At 36.1% G+C, this 18,366-nt stretch overlaps 1 long non-coding RNA gene across 1 annotated transcript; it reads right to left on the bottom strand.

Moving 5' to 3' along the window:
* Positions 1 to 11,731: 11,731 nt before the first annotated feature.
* Positions 11,732 to 17,886, bottom strand: LOC141376312 (uncharacterized). The gene is made up of 2 exons (XR_012386139.1): positions 16,665 to 17,886; positions 11,732 to 15,414 (listed from the first exon to the last, which is right to left on the bottom strand). It is a non-coding gene; the product is annotated as an uncharacterized lncRNA (long non-coding RNA).
* Between the last annotated feature and the right edge of the window lie 480 nt (positions 17,887 to 18,366).

The raw sequence follows: 18,366 nt of genomic DNA, 5'->3' as shown, positions 1-18,366 counted from the left end.
ATGGCCTAAAAAAACTTGATTAATATAAATCTAAAAACATTTATAGTTAAATTAAAGTGCAGCATAGAGTTAACTATTTATTTAAAATTTTAGAAGCAAAAGGAAGATATCAGTTTGAAAATATAAATCTGAAATTGTTTATACCAGAAAAAAGCTATCCCAGCATATTTTGTACTGGAGGGCTTCATTTACTTTCAGTGGAAAACATCTACGGCTTACCTTTAGCAGTCATGGCTGTGTAAACAAATAATCATAATAATGATTATGATAAAGGTAACTTTTCCACTAATGTCACTCTAGCAGTCTGACAATTTGTATTTGGTGTATAAACCAGAGAGACGTGAAAAGAAGTCACCAGTTGAGCATGCATGCCTCATGCATGCCTCACATTTAGTTTTTCTGTTCATTTAAATGAAGTGTGGACTGTTGGACACTTGATGTAGACTACTTTAATATGTAGGTGTGGCACACATCTAAAATAACCTTACAACATTTCTTGACAGTTAAGTAGTAGCCTACAAAACACATGTGCGTCATTTGGTACACAACAAAAATAAACCTATAAATTTAAAATATCTTTATGAAGATCATATACTAGACAGTTGAGTACATACTAAGGAGCATGGTGTAGCCTATTTAGGGAGTACACAGTGTATTTAGGCAATACTCAAAGACTTGTTAAACCAGACAACGAGAACACTAATTACATGTTGTAAATGACAGCAAAGTTGAAGAAAATCTCTCCAAAATAGTATCGACGCGGTATACAAACAACATAACAACAAAACATCTAGACGAAAGATTAAAGACCCAATCAAACAGTCGCAGCAAAAAGTTAAACAGGAGACGCGCCACGAACTGATAAACAGCCGACAGAAAGAGAGACGCAATCACCGACTGACCGCGGCGAGGGCTCGAAACAGGTGAGTTTGAAATTCACATTTAATGGATGGTCGATAAAAGCGAGTTCTAATGGCCAAGTAACATACCAAAAACAATAAAGAGAGACTCCGAACAAAAGAAGAAGAAAAAAACAATTAGCGTTCACAGCGTGAAGCAGACGTGCGCGGCGTTCCCTCACTGAAATTAGCATGGTTTACAATACCAAACAAAGTCATGGTTCTTGTTTATAAACTATGGTAACCACGCACGAATCCAAAATGGTTTTGCTACACTATAGTTTAATCGTGGTATTTGTAGTCAAAAAGTGGTTCAAATGATAGCTAATCAATAGGCACGGCTAAGCAAACACTAAATAAATACCCTAAATTAATAAATAAAATCACATTGGCCTTATGCAATTTTCTTAAACATTTTTTTTTCTGTTTTAGATTTAGAAGTAATTTGATTGTCAGACTGACAGATGGGTCAATTTGTTTTTCTCAGAACAAATAACTTTAATATATTTTGTGGTTGTTTACAGAAGACACTTGTTAAAATGTTAGTTAGTTTAACAATACCAGTGTATATCCCAATAAATTCCATAAGAAATATTTACAGCAAAAATTATTTCACGATATTAAACGTCTCTATTTAAGGAACACAACATGTCCTCAAAATACTATACATTTTTTACATATTTGTAAAATATCTGTTAAACCACTATGTTTTACCTACTCATAATCATTTACTAAATGCAGATAGTATGATTGCTTGTTATGTCATGACATCAAATGCTTTTGTGTTATTATAATTGATTAAACTAAGTTAATCAAGGTTCTAGCTTAATTTTTTTTAAAGCTATAGCATCCATGTTTTTAATAAGTTTAGTGTAATTTAGGTTAAAATGACTCATAAGGTTTTAACTTTAATATTTAAAGCAACCATTAAATTGTTAATACTTCTAAATATATATATTTTTAGTTTCATGTTACGCTGAATTACAACAAAACATTATTTCATTAAAAATGTTGACTTTTATTTTTAACAAAAGCTTTGCTTTACACATTTTTACTCATTTAAAAAATACAAAATCATTTTATTTTGATGCGAACACCAAATTTGATTCCTCATCTGTGACCAAGATAAGTTTGTGTTTATTCAAAAGCATCAGTTCTGGGCATTAAATTTAGTTTGATAATGTGAAACTTTGCATTTAGAATTCTCCCGCCATTTCTCTCACTATCTGACTGTCCTGATAAGCTGAGTGTGAGGAGGGTCTGCAGTCTGTTTGATGTGTGAGTTTTACACACGTGAGGTGACAGCTGCGTCTCTCAGGTGTCGATAACACACTCTGACCCGCATCCCCAACCAGCATCACACACACGACCTGAAGTGGAAACACACCAACAATGACAGGCTTAATTGATTTGCCTGTTGACTAAATCTTAAAAGCTGAGTGATACCACATAGAGGCATTTGTAAATGCCTAATCTTTTCCTCTTCACATGTAAAGGTGTGGCGGTCTTCAGGGGTCTTTTACGGCACCCCACCCGCGCTTCATTGACCCACACTAAAAAGACTTTCCAACTCATTGACACCAAGTTGCTGAGCACCAGGGACGGGACAATGAACGAGTTCACACCTTCCGGCAGTCACAAGAACACCCTCCTTCAGCCTGCCAGCGTATTGAAGGTGTGGATGTTTGTTTTAAATAAGTTTCATCTAAAGTTTCTAGCCAGAATCTTACTTGCATGGAAATGCAATTAGAACAGGCTTGGGATGGTTTGAAAATCGCAGGATCAGGAGTGTGGACAACATCCGTATGGTCTTCCTGGAAACTGTGAGGAAGCTCATTATATTGCCAAACATCCCAGGTTACTCTGAGCCTCTTCCTGTTTCTGTTGTCCTGCCATGACCCAGAACACACCAGAAGACACTTATCGATTACTTTCTGTCCTCTGTCAAACATACAGATTCTCTGAGGAGTTCAAAAATGTTCAAGCTGCTGTTAGACGTTGCTTTAAGAACATCCAGGGTAAACTTTGACTCAAATTTAGGTAAATTATGGACAAACCCAAACCTTGTGCTAAATTTGTAATTAAATTGTTTGGATTTGTCAATATTTTACTAGAATTTGGGCTGAAATAATTCTGCTTTTTTAGTGTAGAAAGCAATGTTATTATTGTTAAGCATTTTTAAATGAGTTTTTATTTCAATACTAGTTTGACGTTTCAGTTTAGCTTTGGTTTGTTTCAGTATTGCTTTACTTTTTCCATTAATGATTTTCTTTTTTGTTTTTTATACTTGGTTTCGCTTTTAGTTTTTGTAATTATAGTTTAGCCGTTAACTTAATATGTCTAGTGTCCACCAAATATTTCCATCTTACATTTAACGCTTGTGCAAGCATCTTAATAAAAATAAAAGTGAAATGGCTTCTTTATAGTTAAAATCATTCATGATGTTAAACATGCCTAATTTAAAACTTCATGCTAAATTCAGAAACAGAGCACAGTAATGAACTGCAGATTATTTATTTCTAATAAGTGTTTCAACTTAAAAAGAGCTGCATGATATCAAAATTTTTTGCAAACTTTCTACAAATAAATAGTACAGCATTAATAATAAAAATATTTATTTGGCAGATTATATTTCTAATGAATAATTTCACTGACATACATTAATGATAATCACAAGATTAGCTTGCATTTTAGAATATAGTATTTAGTGGGTTTCCTCTGGGTATTCCGGTTTCCGACACAGTCCGAAGACATGTGGAATAGGTAAATTAGAAAAATGAAATTGCTAGTAGTGTAAGAGTGAGATTGAGAGTGTATCAATGTTTCCCAGCACTGGGGTTTGATGAGTTAAAGTTTGCGCACTTGCGTTACATAATATGTTTATGTAACTATGTAGTAATTTATATGGCACATAATAATTATTAAAATAGCTGTATTATTTTTAATAATACGTTACAATATATATATATATATATATATATATATATATATATATATATATATATATATATATATTCACACACACACACACACAGTTGAAGTCAAAATTATTAGCGCCCCTTGAATTTTTTTTTCTTTTTTTTAAAAATATTTCCCAAAATAAATTTTCACAGTATGTGCGATTAATATTTTTTATACTGGAGAAAGTCTTATTTGTTTAATTTCAGCTTGAATAAAAGCAGTTTTTATTATTTTTAAAAACCTTCTAAGGTAATTATTATTAGCCTCTTTAAGCTATATATTTTTTCTATAGTCTACAGAACAAACCATCATTATACAATAACTTGCCTAATTACCCTAACCCGCCTAGTTAACCTAATTAATAGTTAAGCCTTAAAATGTCACTTTAAGCTGTATAGAAGTGTCTTGAAATGTATCTAGTCAAATATTATTTACTGTTGTCATGGCAAAGATGAAATAAATCAGTTATTAGATGTGTTGGAAAAAAAAACTTCTCTCCTTTAAACAGAAATTGGGGGAAAAAAAAATAAACGGGGCTAATTATTCTGACTTCAACTGTGTGTGTGTGTGTGTGTGTGTGTGTGTGTGTGTGTGTGTGTGTGTGTGTGTGTGTGTGTGTGTGTGTGTGTGTGTGTGTGTGTGTGTGTGTGTGTACATATACAGTTGAAGTCAGAATTATTAGCCCCCCTGAATTATTAGACTCGTTATTATTAACGTAAGGCAGATTTTTTCAACACATTTCTAAACATAAAAGTTTTAATAACTCATTTCTAATAACAGATTTATTTTAATTTTTGCCATGATAACAGTAAAAAAATATTTGACTAGATATTTTTCAAGACACTTCTATACAGCTTAAAGTGACATTTAAAGGCTTAACTATGTTAATTAGGTTAACTAGGTAGGTTAGGGTAATTGGGTAAGTTATTGTATTACAGTGGTTTGTTCTGTAGATTATCAATAAAAAATTTAGCTTAAAGAGGCTAATAATTTTGTCCCTAAAATGATGTTTAAAAAAATTTAAAACTGCTTTTATTCAAGCCTAAATAAAACAAATAAGATTTTCTCCAGAAGAATAAATATTATCAGACATACTGTGAACATTTAATTGCTCTGTTAAACATCATTTAGATTTCGTTTTGACATCTTTTGAACTCTGACTTCAGCTGTGTGTGTGTATATGTATATATATATATATATATRTRTATATATATATATATATATATATATATATATATATATATATATATATATATATATATATATATATATATATATAGTTACAATTTTTGAGAGGTGCACGTCAGCGACGGCCACGGCGAAGGGCTATGCGTCAGCGCCGTAGCCTTCGCTGGCGTTTGAAGTATAAAGAAGTATAAATCAGCCTTTAGTAGTAGAGATGGCTGACTGTCATTTTAGCACAGTGTCGAGATTCTGAAGCACAAGTGTTATGAAACACTGCTTCAAAGCACAATCTGAAACACCCAGGTCATGTGACTAAAGTGATTCAAAGCGTTTGAGATCTGATAAATTTGCATTTGACTGACAGGGTCGGAAAAAAAAAACATCTATAGCTGCATTACCCTGGATTCGAACAAATTATCTCTGCATATAGGCAGGAACTCTCACCGCTTCACTAAATCACTTGAAATTTCAACTCTACAACGTGGGGTTTAACACCTCAATTTACTTAACTGTTTCTTCTCTGTAGCTGTTTCAGAGCAATATTTTAAAAATGACCACTAGTTGTCACTGTAGAGACGGGTTTCGAAACTTTTCGAAGCTTCGACACATTTGCTTCGACTGTTTCAGAGTTTCATGAAGCCTCCCTTTGCCAAGCAATACTAAGTAGTGACTAGAAAGGCATCTTTTGTTTTGGTTTTAAAAAATATCTCACACATTCTCGGCCTACAAGAAAATGTTGTGGCGTGATAACTTTGACACCTTTTTCAAGCACAAGAGTTTCTCAATATCAGTAGTTTAGGGAGTTGCTGCCTTTATGTATTTTTTTTTTCGTTTTACTTAAAGGAGCTTTGTTTATAGTCATTATATATTCGCCTGGTGAGAGTTTCCTGAGTGTTGAATCTCTAGATAAGCATTTGCCCTGTTGCTCTGCACGCTGGTATTTAATGACCTGTTGAAAACATCGGATGCTAATCAGCTAGACGCAACACCGACACGTTTCAGCATTAGACTCTTTAAGACGCCTGACCTTCTTTCCACATGTTCTCTAGTACTGCTGATTTACTGATCGGCCAGAGCAGACTATTGTCCAGCCCAATTAAATGAGCTGAAAGATGAGATCCGCATGGAAGCCGCTGCTGCTAGTGGTGTTAGCAGTTAGCGGCTTGTAATTGTTTGTGTTTACTTGGCTCTCTCTTATCTGCGGCCCCCAGAGAGCAGTGGTGTCACGGATCTCAAGTGTCTTTTGTCTCCATGACTTGGTTTCCTCTTTTGCTTTTATATCGTAGCATATGCCGCATGAAAGTGTAGGAAGTTAGCACTCAGTATCGAGCTTTGATTTAATCACAGCCTGTTTTAAAATTAGCCGTATGCATTGAAGTTCAGCCAAACGAGTGGCGTCTGGGTTTTTACCCTCTTAAGGCAAGAAACTTTGGGTAAAAAGGGTAAAAAATAAAAATAAAAAATGTTCACAATGAGGCCCAATGCAGTCAATTGATGTATTTAAGAATTGCATTTTTTGTTTGTTTTTTATTGTTATAATTGCATATGCAAATGAGACATTGTATATTTGAATGTGCGTTTTCAAGGACAAAATTCTGAACATTGGAAGTCAGGGTTAATGTTATTTATGTTACTCACTGGCTACTTTATTAGGTACACATGTCCAACTGCTGCTCAACGCAATTTTCTTGTCAGCCAATTGAACTCAATGCATTTATGCATGTAGACATGGTCAAGATGATCTGCTGCAGTTCAAACTAAGCACCAGAATGGGGATGAAAGGTAATTTCTGATGGTAGGGTTGGTAGGGTCAGAATTTGGCATCAACAACATGAAAGCATGGATCCATCCTGTCTTTTATCAATGGTTCAGGCTGGTGGTGATGTAGTGGTGGAGGGAAAGTTTTATTGGCACACTTTGGCCCCATTAGTATCAATCGAGCACCATGTCAACACCAAAGCCTACCTGAGTATTGTTGCTGACCATGTTCATCCCTTTATGACCACAGTGTACCCATCTTATGATGGCTACTTGCAGCAGATTGGTTTTTTGAACATGGCAATAAGTTCTCTGTACTTAGGGTGCTTTCACAAATGTGAATCATTTCAATTGTTCCGAAACAGAGATTACAATTGTTACATTGTTGCTCTTTGCTCTTCGCTTTCACACTGCAAAGTTTCTAATCGGACCAAAAGAGCTAAAACAAGTCACGTGCGAGTAAACTCTCCTCACATTGGTCAGAGTGTCAGGGTTTATTTTGCAGCGTCCCGCTAAGCTGTCAGAAGCGGTGGTGGTTTGGTGGTGATTGACAGGGTGCGCACGCGACATGTCTGGGGAGAGATGCGGTGGGGAGGGGTAAGAAGGGTGCACGACGATGCCTATTTGAGGACCTGGAGGGAGATGCAAGATTACCGGGAGATCATCACTTGTTTGCTGGCATCCGGAGACTCGCGAAACTTCCTGCCCTACTCGTAATTCTCTCTTCATATAGCCGTAAGCCTATTACATATCCATAAAACACTGTGATATAACCGCGTTCGGATCGGATCGCTTTCTCACTGCAATCGAACAGCTCCAGGGTTCGTTTCAATCGGGCCGAGACCACCTCATTCAAGCAATCTCGGAGCGATTACTTTGGCACGGAACAGAGCGCGATTGCCCTGTTCACACATGCCAAACGAACCGCGCTAACTGGGCAAACGAGATACATTCCGAAACAAAAGTGTAGGTGTGAAAGCACCCTTAATTAGTCTCCACATTCACCAGACCTCAATCGAATAGAGCACCTTAGGGAAGTGGTGGAACAGTAGATTTGCATCTTGGATGTGCAGCCAACAAATTTGCAGCAACCGTGCGATTGCTGTCATGTCAATATGGACCAAAATCTCTGAGGAATATTTCCAGTACCTTATTGATTCTATGCCACAAAAGATTAAGGCAGTTCTAAAGGCAAAAATGGGTCCAACAATTACTAGTAAGGTGTACCTAATAAAGTGGCCAGTGAGTGTATAATTGAAATCTACTGACAAGCTGAACAAATATGATAAAAAATATAAATTGAAATATTTTCACACTGAAATAACAATAAGCAAATTGTAAAACTAAATGAAAAAATGCTGTTGTGTCTCACCCAAAAAAAAATCCTTACTGTTAACTTAGATGTAAGTGTTGCAGTGAAACCAGTGAATATGGTGCAAAAACTGTTGTAAAATAGGAATAATTTTTTATTATTTTTGTCTCTTTTTCTTTGAATCAAACAATTATTTGTATTGGTCATGTAAGGGTCATATATTAACTGAATTTCTAATGTTGTGTGTGAGTGCTGTGCATACTAAGCATTTTTGCAGAAGTAGATAGATGCGGGTCCAAAATTAAATTCAGCTCTGCAGAAACTTCCTGTCTGAAGAGAGGTGTTAAAACTGAACACAGAACACAAAAAGATGTATGCTTTTTTGTTGTGCAGAGAATTCGTAGAAAAAGAGGAAGTATGTCGAAGGTGCGGTCAATGGAGGACTGAAGAATGACTGACAAGTGATGTTACACCAAAACTCCATCTAAGTTTCCGGGAAATGCAGAGTTTTTTTTCTCTCATTCGCCGTGCGGTATCAAACATTGCATGAAAAATACACGCTTAGAGCAGTTCCTCGAATCATATATCTCGTTTGTCGCGAGGGGCATGAATGAATTCCCTGAATGAAAGAGCCAAACTGCAGTTAAAGTCCACCATTTAATAATTTGGCAAATAATTCGACTACAGATGTCCATGTAGGTTAAACACAATCACTTTCTCCTGTCTGTGTATTTTGACTCTGAAACTCGCGCGTGCCCAAATAGACACTCCCACACCCTCCCACTTTAGTTCCTCCAACACTCCCCCCTAAACAGAGCTGGACACGCCTACTTTTCTGACTTTTTCCAAAGTAGAGGTGTGAAAACAACCTGCTGAAACGAGGGGGTTTCATGGCCCTTTAAGATCAGTTATGTATAAATGCTGGAGTCAGGAAATGTATGTTAGTTGCGAACCTCTTGAATATAATTCTTGTATTGCATTGGGGTAACGTAACCCAGAGCTCTGTCATCGAATTATTCATTTGTATCCAATAAATTGTTACGATTTTTGACATTGAAGAAAAACCTCTCCTGACCTTTTCTCTTGATCACGCATGGAATTGGCTAGATATTCCAACAAAACACATTTACACTCCTGCATCCAAAAATTTGTCACAAACAAAGTTACATAAAACAAAAAGTCACAAACATTTGCAGATTTTTGCATGCATTTCATTTCTTAATTTTTATTTCCAAGCACAAACACAACTACTTTAATGTGTTCTGCACCATATTCACTTCAGCAATGGTAGCAAAGAACATGAGCGGATGAATTTCTTTATTTGAAAGAAAATACCTACACATTTGCAAATTTACCCTGAATACAAATCTACTGATACACGTTTGCAAATTTGCTACTAACATTGGGTAAATGATGACAGAAAGGTTCTCCTGACTTACTGAACTGATGTAAACATGTCCGGATTGTGTTTTTGGGCGGCAACTCCACTAGGGTCATTTGACCAGAGAAATTAATCTTTTATTGCTCTTTTGTAATGGCTATTGTTTGGAGAAGAGGAAAGGATGCTTCTGATGTACATATCTGGCACATTTCAGGAGGGATGTCCTCATCCTTTGTTGTTATGCTAAATTTGAGGCTCATTTTGGCAAATGGCCATGCAGAGTGTAGTTATTTACCATTACTTGTACTAATGGCTAAATGTAAATGCAGTGGGGGTTTATGTACATTAACAGTTATTCAGTTGGGGTTGATAAGATTTTTGTCAAATATACTGTCAATTATTATAACTACTATAATACTATAATTTTAATGTCTTACAATGTCTTAAATTATGTGGTCAAATACAATATGATCATAGTCAGTGTTGCCAGATTGGGAGGTTTTGAATTTGATTGTGCAGGTAAAAAATGGCATTAGCAGGTTGACAAAATTTGGGCGAGAATATACAGGAATCAGAGAGTGAAATGTAATGCCTTTTAAGACCTTTATAAAGACTATACATTTTAAGACCTTATAACTACTTTTCGACCGGAAACAGTGGCAAGATTTTTTTTTTACAATACATTTATTAAAAATGTATGTAAGAAATTAATCAAAACTAAAACAATATTCATATACTAAATAAAAATCTATGAAATCTAGCTTACTCAGCAGGTTGGCACCTACAGAACTGCTGAAATAACGGTGTTCCTTGGTTACTACAGTAAACAAAGCAACATGATGTCAAATCTACCAGGATTTCATTGATTTCAGAAACTGCACAGCATCCTGAGATTCACAGGCAAACTTTAGCAAACAACCATACATTGCATAATCTAAAACGATATATGCAAAATAGCATTTAAGACTTTAATACTTTTAAGGGCCTTAAATTTCTCTATATTGATTTATCAACTTTTAAAAACCTCTCAAAAAATGTAACTACGCGTCGCAACAACGCGTAGCGCAAGCTCTAGGATTGGTCGGCTTGGTAGCGCTGACAAGACTGGGCGGGATCGAGAACCACGTGAGCGCGATGGAGCTATTGTATTGTAGAAGTGTAAATCAGCCTTTAGAGGCTGGGACAGTGTTTCAATGTGATCCGGTTATGTTGTGTTTCTGTGACTGCTGGTGTTTCTTGCTTTATGGTTAAAATCGGTAACTAAGCTAATTTATTCAAAAAAATAAAATGAAATAAAATTTTAATCTAACACTTGGCAGTTTTTGTGTGTGTGTGTGTGTGTGTGTGTGTGTGTGTGTGTGTGTGTGTGTGTGTGTGTGTGTGTGTGTGTGTGTGTGTGTTTGGGTGTGTTTGGGTGGGTTTTGGACAGTTTGGCAAAACCGAGTATAGATTCTACAGTATTAAGAAAATGAATATATAAAGCATGACTGTTTTCTAGATTGATAATGAAAGTAATGTTTTTTTTTTTTTTTTTTTTTTTGCATCAAATCATGCAATTAGAAAGATTTCTGAATAACTGTTATGCTGAATACTGAAGTGTCTGCTGGAAATTCAGCTTTAAATCACAGCAATAATCTACATGTTAAAGTATGATGTAATATGAAACATTTAAATAACAATTATTTTTTTGTATTTATTTATTTATAAGGTTTTTTTTTTTTAAATAACTAATAATAACTGTTTCCTTTGTGAGCAAGGACTTATTAACTTTTAAGGAGAGAATGAAGAATGTGAAACGGTGGGTAGCACAATCGCCTAACAGTAAGAAGATTGCTGGTTCGAGACCCGGTTCACGTGGGTTTTCTCCGGGCGCTCTGTTTTCCCCCACAAGTCCAAAACCATGTGGTATAGGGGAATTGGGTAGGCTAAATTGTCTGTTGTGTGTGTGTGACTGAGTGTGTGTGTGTGTGCGTGCGTGCGTGTGTGTGTAGATGTTTCCCAGTGATGGGTTGCAGCTGGAAGGGCATCTACTGCGTAAAACATGTGCAGGATAAGTTGCTGGTTCATTCCGCTGTGGCGACCACAGATTAATAAAGGGACGAAGCCGAAAAGAAAATGTTTTAAAAAATGACAAAACATAAGAAATTAAAGACAGTAAAAGCTTGATTTTTGTCTTTTATTAAAACCAATTGTGTGCATTTTTTTTTTTAAATAAATTATTTAAAAGCATTCAAATTTAGAAATTAATGTTTAATCTGATTAGCATCATTCTGTTATCTCTATCAGGACACACACCCATACACACAAATGCCAGTGTTTCCTGCACATGAGCCCTGAAATAGCATTGTACACAGCAGCACAACCAAGTTTGGGCACACAGCAAACAGAGGCGCAAGTTTCCACAGCATATACTCTTCATTTAGACACAATGGCTCCCAAGACGCTCTGGGAATAAATCAAAGCCGGGCAGGTTTTGCTCTCAATCATGGCAGACGTGAATTATGGGTCATCACAGGAAAGCGCCTGTCAGGATGTGGCCTCGGTTTGTGTTGGTCCTTTGAGACTCGAGGACATTTTTTTTTTTTTTTTTTTTGCTGCAAGTGTTCAGATTATTGATAAAGCTCTTCCTGAACATGTAATGGAACACCATTTGGTAGGCTAACTAAAGCAGAAGTTTTACTGGTTTATATATAGAATTTTGAAAGGGCAAAAAAAAAAGTCTCTTGAAAGCACAACTTGGTTTTAGCCTGCATTAATACCTAAAAAAAATTACATGAAAAAGACAAATAATATTCAAAGTTAATCTAAGTTGAGTTTTTATGGCATGAATAAAAATGATTAGTCACCCTTTATTTTATAATACAATTTTCGTAAAACGTTAACTATGACTTTTGCCTCAAACTTCTAGTTTTGACTAGCCATTGGGCTAGTACTGACTTGCCCTTTGGTTAGTTTTGAGTGTCCCATTGGGCTAGTACTGACTTGCCATTGGACTAGTTTTGAGAGGCCATTGAGCTAGTCTTGGGCTAGTTTTGTTGAGCCAATGGATTAGTACTGACTTATCTTTGTGCTTGTTTTGCCTGACCATTGGGCTAGTACTGACTTTCCCTCGGGCTAGTTTTCACTAGTAATTGAGCTAGATTTGACGGGCCATTAAGCTAGTTTTGACTGGGCATTGAACTAGTTCTGAGGGCCATTTAGCTACTTTTAGACTAATTTTCATTGGCCATTGGGCTATTTTTAAGTGGCTATTGGGTTAGTTTTGAGTGGCCATTGGGTTAATACTGACTTGCCATTGGGCTAGTTTTGACTGGCCAGTGAGCTTGTATTGATTTGCCATTGGGCTAGTTTTGAGTGTGCCAATGGGCTAGTACCGACTTGCCATTGGGCTAGTTTTGACTGGCCATAAAGGCTAGTTTTGATGGACCATTGGTTTGTTACGGACTTGCTATTGGGCTAGTACTGACTTGCCCCTAGGCTAGATTTGACTGGCCATTGAGCTAGTTTTGTTAGGCCAATGGGCTAGTACTGACTTGCCATTAGGCTAATTTTGACTGGCCATAGAGCTAGTTTTGATGGACCATTGGTCTAGTACTGACTTGCCATTGAGCTAGTTCTGACTTGCCATTGGGCTAGTACTGACTTGCTCTTAGGCTAGATTTGACTGGCCATTGAGCTAGTTTTGTGCTAGTTTTGATGGGCCATTGGGCTAGTTTTGACTGGGCATTGAGCTAATTCTGAGGGCCATTTAGCCGTTTTTGGACTAGTTTTGACTGGCCATTGGACTAGTTCTGACTATTAAGCTAGTTTTAGGCTAGTTTTGACGGGCCATTGGGCTAGTTCTGAGGGCCATTTAGCCATTTTTGGACTAGTTTTGACTGGACTAGTTCTGGCCATTGACTAGTTCTGGCCATTGAGGTAGTTTTGTCAGGTCAATGGGCTAGTACTGACTTGCCATTGGGCTAGTTTTGATGGGGCATTCAGCTAGTTTTGGGCTTGTTTTGATGGGCCATTGGGCTAGTACTGACCTGCTATTGGAATACTGAGTGGCCATTGGGCTAGTTTTGACGGGCCATTGGGCTATACTGACCTGTCATTGGAGTATTGACTGGCCATTGGGCTAGTACTGACTTGCACTTGGGCTAGATTTGACTGGCCATTGAGCTAGTTTTGGACATGTTTTGATGGGCCATTGTGCTAGTTCTGAGTGCCTTTTAGCTATTTTTGGACTAGTTTTGACTGGCCATTGGACTAGTTTTGACTGGCCATTTGACTAGTTCTGATTGACTATTGAGCTAGCTAGTTTTGGGTTAATTTTGACTGCCATTGAGCTAGTTTTGTTGTGTAACTTTTTCAATAAAAAAAACTATAGATAAAAACATTGCAAAACCCTTTAAATTGTCTGCTAAATTTAGAATTTCTGCTGTAAAATCCTTTGTGTCAGACAATCATTTAATATTGAGTAAAAGTTGTTTACAGACAGCAACATTGTCAGTACATTCTCAGTCTACATTTCTAAAAAAAGCCAAGTGGTTGTCAAGTACAAAGTCTTGCATGTAGACTAAACATGTAAAGCACATACATATTCATTTTCAAAACATACTTAACATTGTGATGATAACCATATTTTAAAAACACAGACATGCTGTAGAAATCCTTTTTGGGCCTCCAAAATAGTTATGATACAATTGATTTCGTAATGAAAATGGTCTCATAACCAGCTTCTCAGATGTTCAACTAAATTGCAACTCAGCTAAAATATAAATCATATTGCTCGTGTTCCTCCTCACATATGCCATATATGGCCCACATAATGAAGGTGGAGTGCACAGCAGCTGGAACACAATAAACCATTGTCCAATAAAGTCACACTCATGCTTGCCATATGCTTTTGTAATCAATCTACCGCAAAATGTGCTCTTAAGTGGCTACCCATTGTGCACAACATCAGTGTCTACTCATCCATCCTACTCACTGTCAGGACACACACACATATGCTCGCACACACATGGTCTCTGACACACAGATGTATGACATCATTACCTCATTAGTGCCCTTTGTTCACTTACAAACTAGAAGTACAGTAAGTGTGTCAAGTCTTGTGTAAAAACACAAAAGATCCATAAAACACGTTTGAAGGGATGGTTGATACATTTGCATTTTTATTGTTATTACTCATGTTTTATGGAGCATAAAGTAACATTTTAAATAAATATTTTTTTTTGTGATGGCAGTGTGAGGAATCTGATTTTTGCTTTTGGATTGTGATGTAGATTCAAGTGACACAGATAATTAACCCCTATGTCCTGTTGGGGATGTTTTCATCTACTGTAGGGTGATATTTATTTTTTGTCTTAATTTAGCCATAACTTTTTATGTTTCTCAGCTAGCCGAAGGATTTTTGGTGACAAATCATATATATTGAGACTGCTTTGAATAATAAAAAAAAATTCAATGATGCACAATTTACTACCCTTTTCTATGTTCGGGATAAAAACTAAATTTAACTGCTGTAAAAATGCATAAATCTGTTTATCAACCTCAGTCCTGATCAAATCTACTAAATTGCTTAGAAAATTAAAGAATTTAAGCTCTTTAATCACCAAATTCATTAATGATGTCACTGATTTGGTAAAAAAAAAAAAAAAAACACTCAAAATGATGTATTTTCATTATAAAAAGTAACTGTGGACTGTATTTTTTTTACCTGATACATGTGAAACAACATGCCTTTGATGCATTGCATAATTTTTTCTCTGTACTGTACTGTTTGCCGTTTTTGTCCCATTGACTTTTATTATAACCACATTTTTTGATTAAATATTCATGCATTTTTGATTGTTGGTGGTTTTTGCTGTCTGCAAAAGGTATAATTTGTAATTTTTACTGTTAATCATCAGTTAGCACCATTAAAGGGCCTTGAAACCCCCTCGTTTCAGCAGGGTGTTTTCACACCTCTACTTTTGAAAAAGTCAGAAAAGTGGGCGTGTCCAGCTCTGTTTAGGGGGGAGTGTCGGAGGAACTAAAGTGGGATGGTGTGGGAGTGTCTATTTGGGCACGCGTGAGTTTCAGAGTCAAAATACACAGACAGGAGAAAGTGATTGTGTTTAACCTACATGGACATCTGTAGTCGAATTATTTGCCAAATTATTAAATGTTGGACTTTAACTGCAGTTTGGCTCTTTCATTCAGGGAATTCATTCATGCCCCTCGCGACAAACGAGATATTTGATTCGAGGAACTGCTCTAAGCGTGTATTTTTCATGCAATGTTTGATACCGCACGGCGAATGAGAGAAAAAAAAAACTCCGCATTTCCCGGAAGCTTAGATGCACACGGCAGGTAGCGTCAGAAAGCCGAGTGTGTTATTCCGGTCACTAAATGCTGTAAAAACCCTACACGAGGTTAAAGTTTGGTTGTGATGCTAACGTGTTTACACTCGGTGACTCTGTTCAATAGTTAACTTAGTTCGATACGAGCAAACTGAATAAACAAAGAGTACTGGTCGCTCACTTACCAAATCTGTAGAGACAGGACAATCACCAGTAACTAGAGCCGCGTCTTTATTAAGAGAAGACTACAAGCGAATCCGGATCTCAGCGTTTGGAGATGAGAACAGCTCTCAGGTAAACAATAATCCTCCTTAGACACGTAAGTTATTGTTGTCGAGCGTCACGTACACTGTTAATCCACATGTGACTCCAGATGAGCTCTCACAGAGAGAAAATGAAAACAAAACTTAATGGCAGCAAACTATAAAAGCAACACTTCACGCTTGTTTTGCCAACACAACGTGGCGTCTCTGTCGTGAAAACACTGTGACACTAATGAATATTAATGAAGATGCACAATAGAGCGTGCTGATTGGTTTGAACCAAGCCTTACTCATGCATTAATGCATCACACTGTAAGACGTAATAAGACACACTCTGGCACAGACGCCCAGTCTGCACACTGGAATACAACGCTATTATGTCATGACCGTGACGCAGCTTCAAAAATTCGTTTCAAACCGGAAGTACGAATTTGCTTGAAATAACGCAAAAACAACCAATTTACACTTTTTAGTGAAATACAGGTGTCCTAATAGTGTTTTTAGCAGTGTGGGACACATATACGACTGTCAACAGCTCAAAAAATGTGTTTTGGTGTTTCGTGACCCTTTAACCCTTTGATCAGGACTGAGGTTAATTTACAGATTTATGCAAAACAATTTGACAAAAATATTTATCTCATGCATTTTTACAGCAGTTTATTTCAGTGGATGATATCATACCGAACTAGGGTTGGGCGATGTTGACCAATTTGGCATCGTATGAAGACTAATGTGAAACATTGCAAAGATGAGAGAATGAAAATAACACTGACAGATTTACCTACAGTTACTAATAATGGCACATCTTATTAGGGATCATGTGCTGAATGTTAATCCAGCATTTACACTTTTCCAAGAGTGGATAAAAGTCTTCCAGTGGCTTCAAGTCTGCTATGAAAATGACTAAAGCCATTCACTGTAAAGTCTGTGGGATGGGGTTTGCAGGTAACAGCATTTGCCACTGAATCTACCCATTAATCCTTCATTTAATCCTCACGATGCTGTCAGCCGTGTATGCGGCAGGTATATGTAAAATTTAAAACCATTCATAAAAAGATGGTTATTGCTAATAAGATAACATACAAATAATAAGTTATATATCAATATAAATGTGGGGCAGGGCGATGGATCGCGATGCCGGCTCAGCATCTTGAAGTTTCACGGCCATCAGTGATGGACGATGGCATCGTCTAAAGGCCCAACCCTATAACGAACATAACGAAAGGGTAATAAATTTGAACAGTGCACAGGGATTAAAATGAAAAAAAAAAAAAAAGTTGTGGTTCAGTCTATTGTTTGTTGATTGATTTTGAGATGAGCAATGGAAACTTGCAATCAATTACAGAGCTGCAAATATTCATCCTGGAAGTGGATCTTTCTTTCTGGCAGATTCAGAGTTTCAGTAAGTTCATTAACAAATTATTAGAGAAAAACAAATAGGCCATTGAAAAAATATAGCGATTTAAAAATTTAGGCATTTTGGATGAAAAAAGTAAGTAGAAATTTAACATTTTCAGAATTTTTAAGTTCATATCTCACTCTTCTGATTTGTTTTCTTAATTGTGATCTAATATCTCTCAATTCTAACTTTTTTCCACTTTTTCGAATTCATATCTGACAGTTCTGACCCTTTTCCTGCCACAACTTTGGGTTTATAACCTTTTCACATTCAAGTCTGGGTTTATGTATCACAATTCTGACTATTCTCACAGTTCTTCAGTTTATTTCTCAAAAATCTGAAGATGTGTTATATATTAAATATGTGTTATATATTATTATATGTGTTATATTGCAGTTGCAATTTTATAAGCTGCCTTCTTGAGTGTGATATAATCTAAATTCTAACAGAAAATTTTAAGATGTGATAAAAAGTTGTAATTGTGAGATATTATAAGTTATTAAATTATAAGTTATATACATTATATATAACTACTATATAAGTTATATAAAAGTTATATAAATTATAAGTATCATTACTACTTCTAGCCAAAAAACATCAATATTTGATTCAAACATCAATGATGAAGTTTAAAGTATAGTGGTGAAGTCAAGATTTCTGACTTGAGTGAAGTGAACATTTTGAGAAATAATAGTAGATTACAATGTACACTTTATCTACAGAGGTGAATAGATACTCTAAAGTGCAATATATTAAGTGATTTAAATGACTTAAAAGACTATTTTGGTATTGTTTTATTGACTAATGTAAAAAAAAACACATTATGAAACCCAAAATAGCCACAAATCTCAAAACAGATATGTTACTGTACTTGGG

This window comes from Danio rerio, chromosome 10, assembly GCF_049306965.1.
Source record: "Danio rerio strain Tuebingen ecotype United States chromosome 10, GRCz12tu, whole genome shotgun sequence".
NCBI classification, from domain to species: domain Eukaryota; kingdom Metazoa; phylum Chordata; class Actinopteri; order Cypriniformes; family Danionidae; genus Danio; species Danio rerio.
This window is presented reverse-complemented; position numbering and strand designations above follow the sequence as displayed.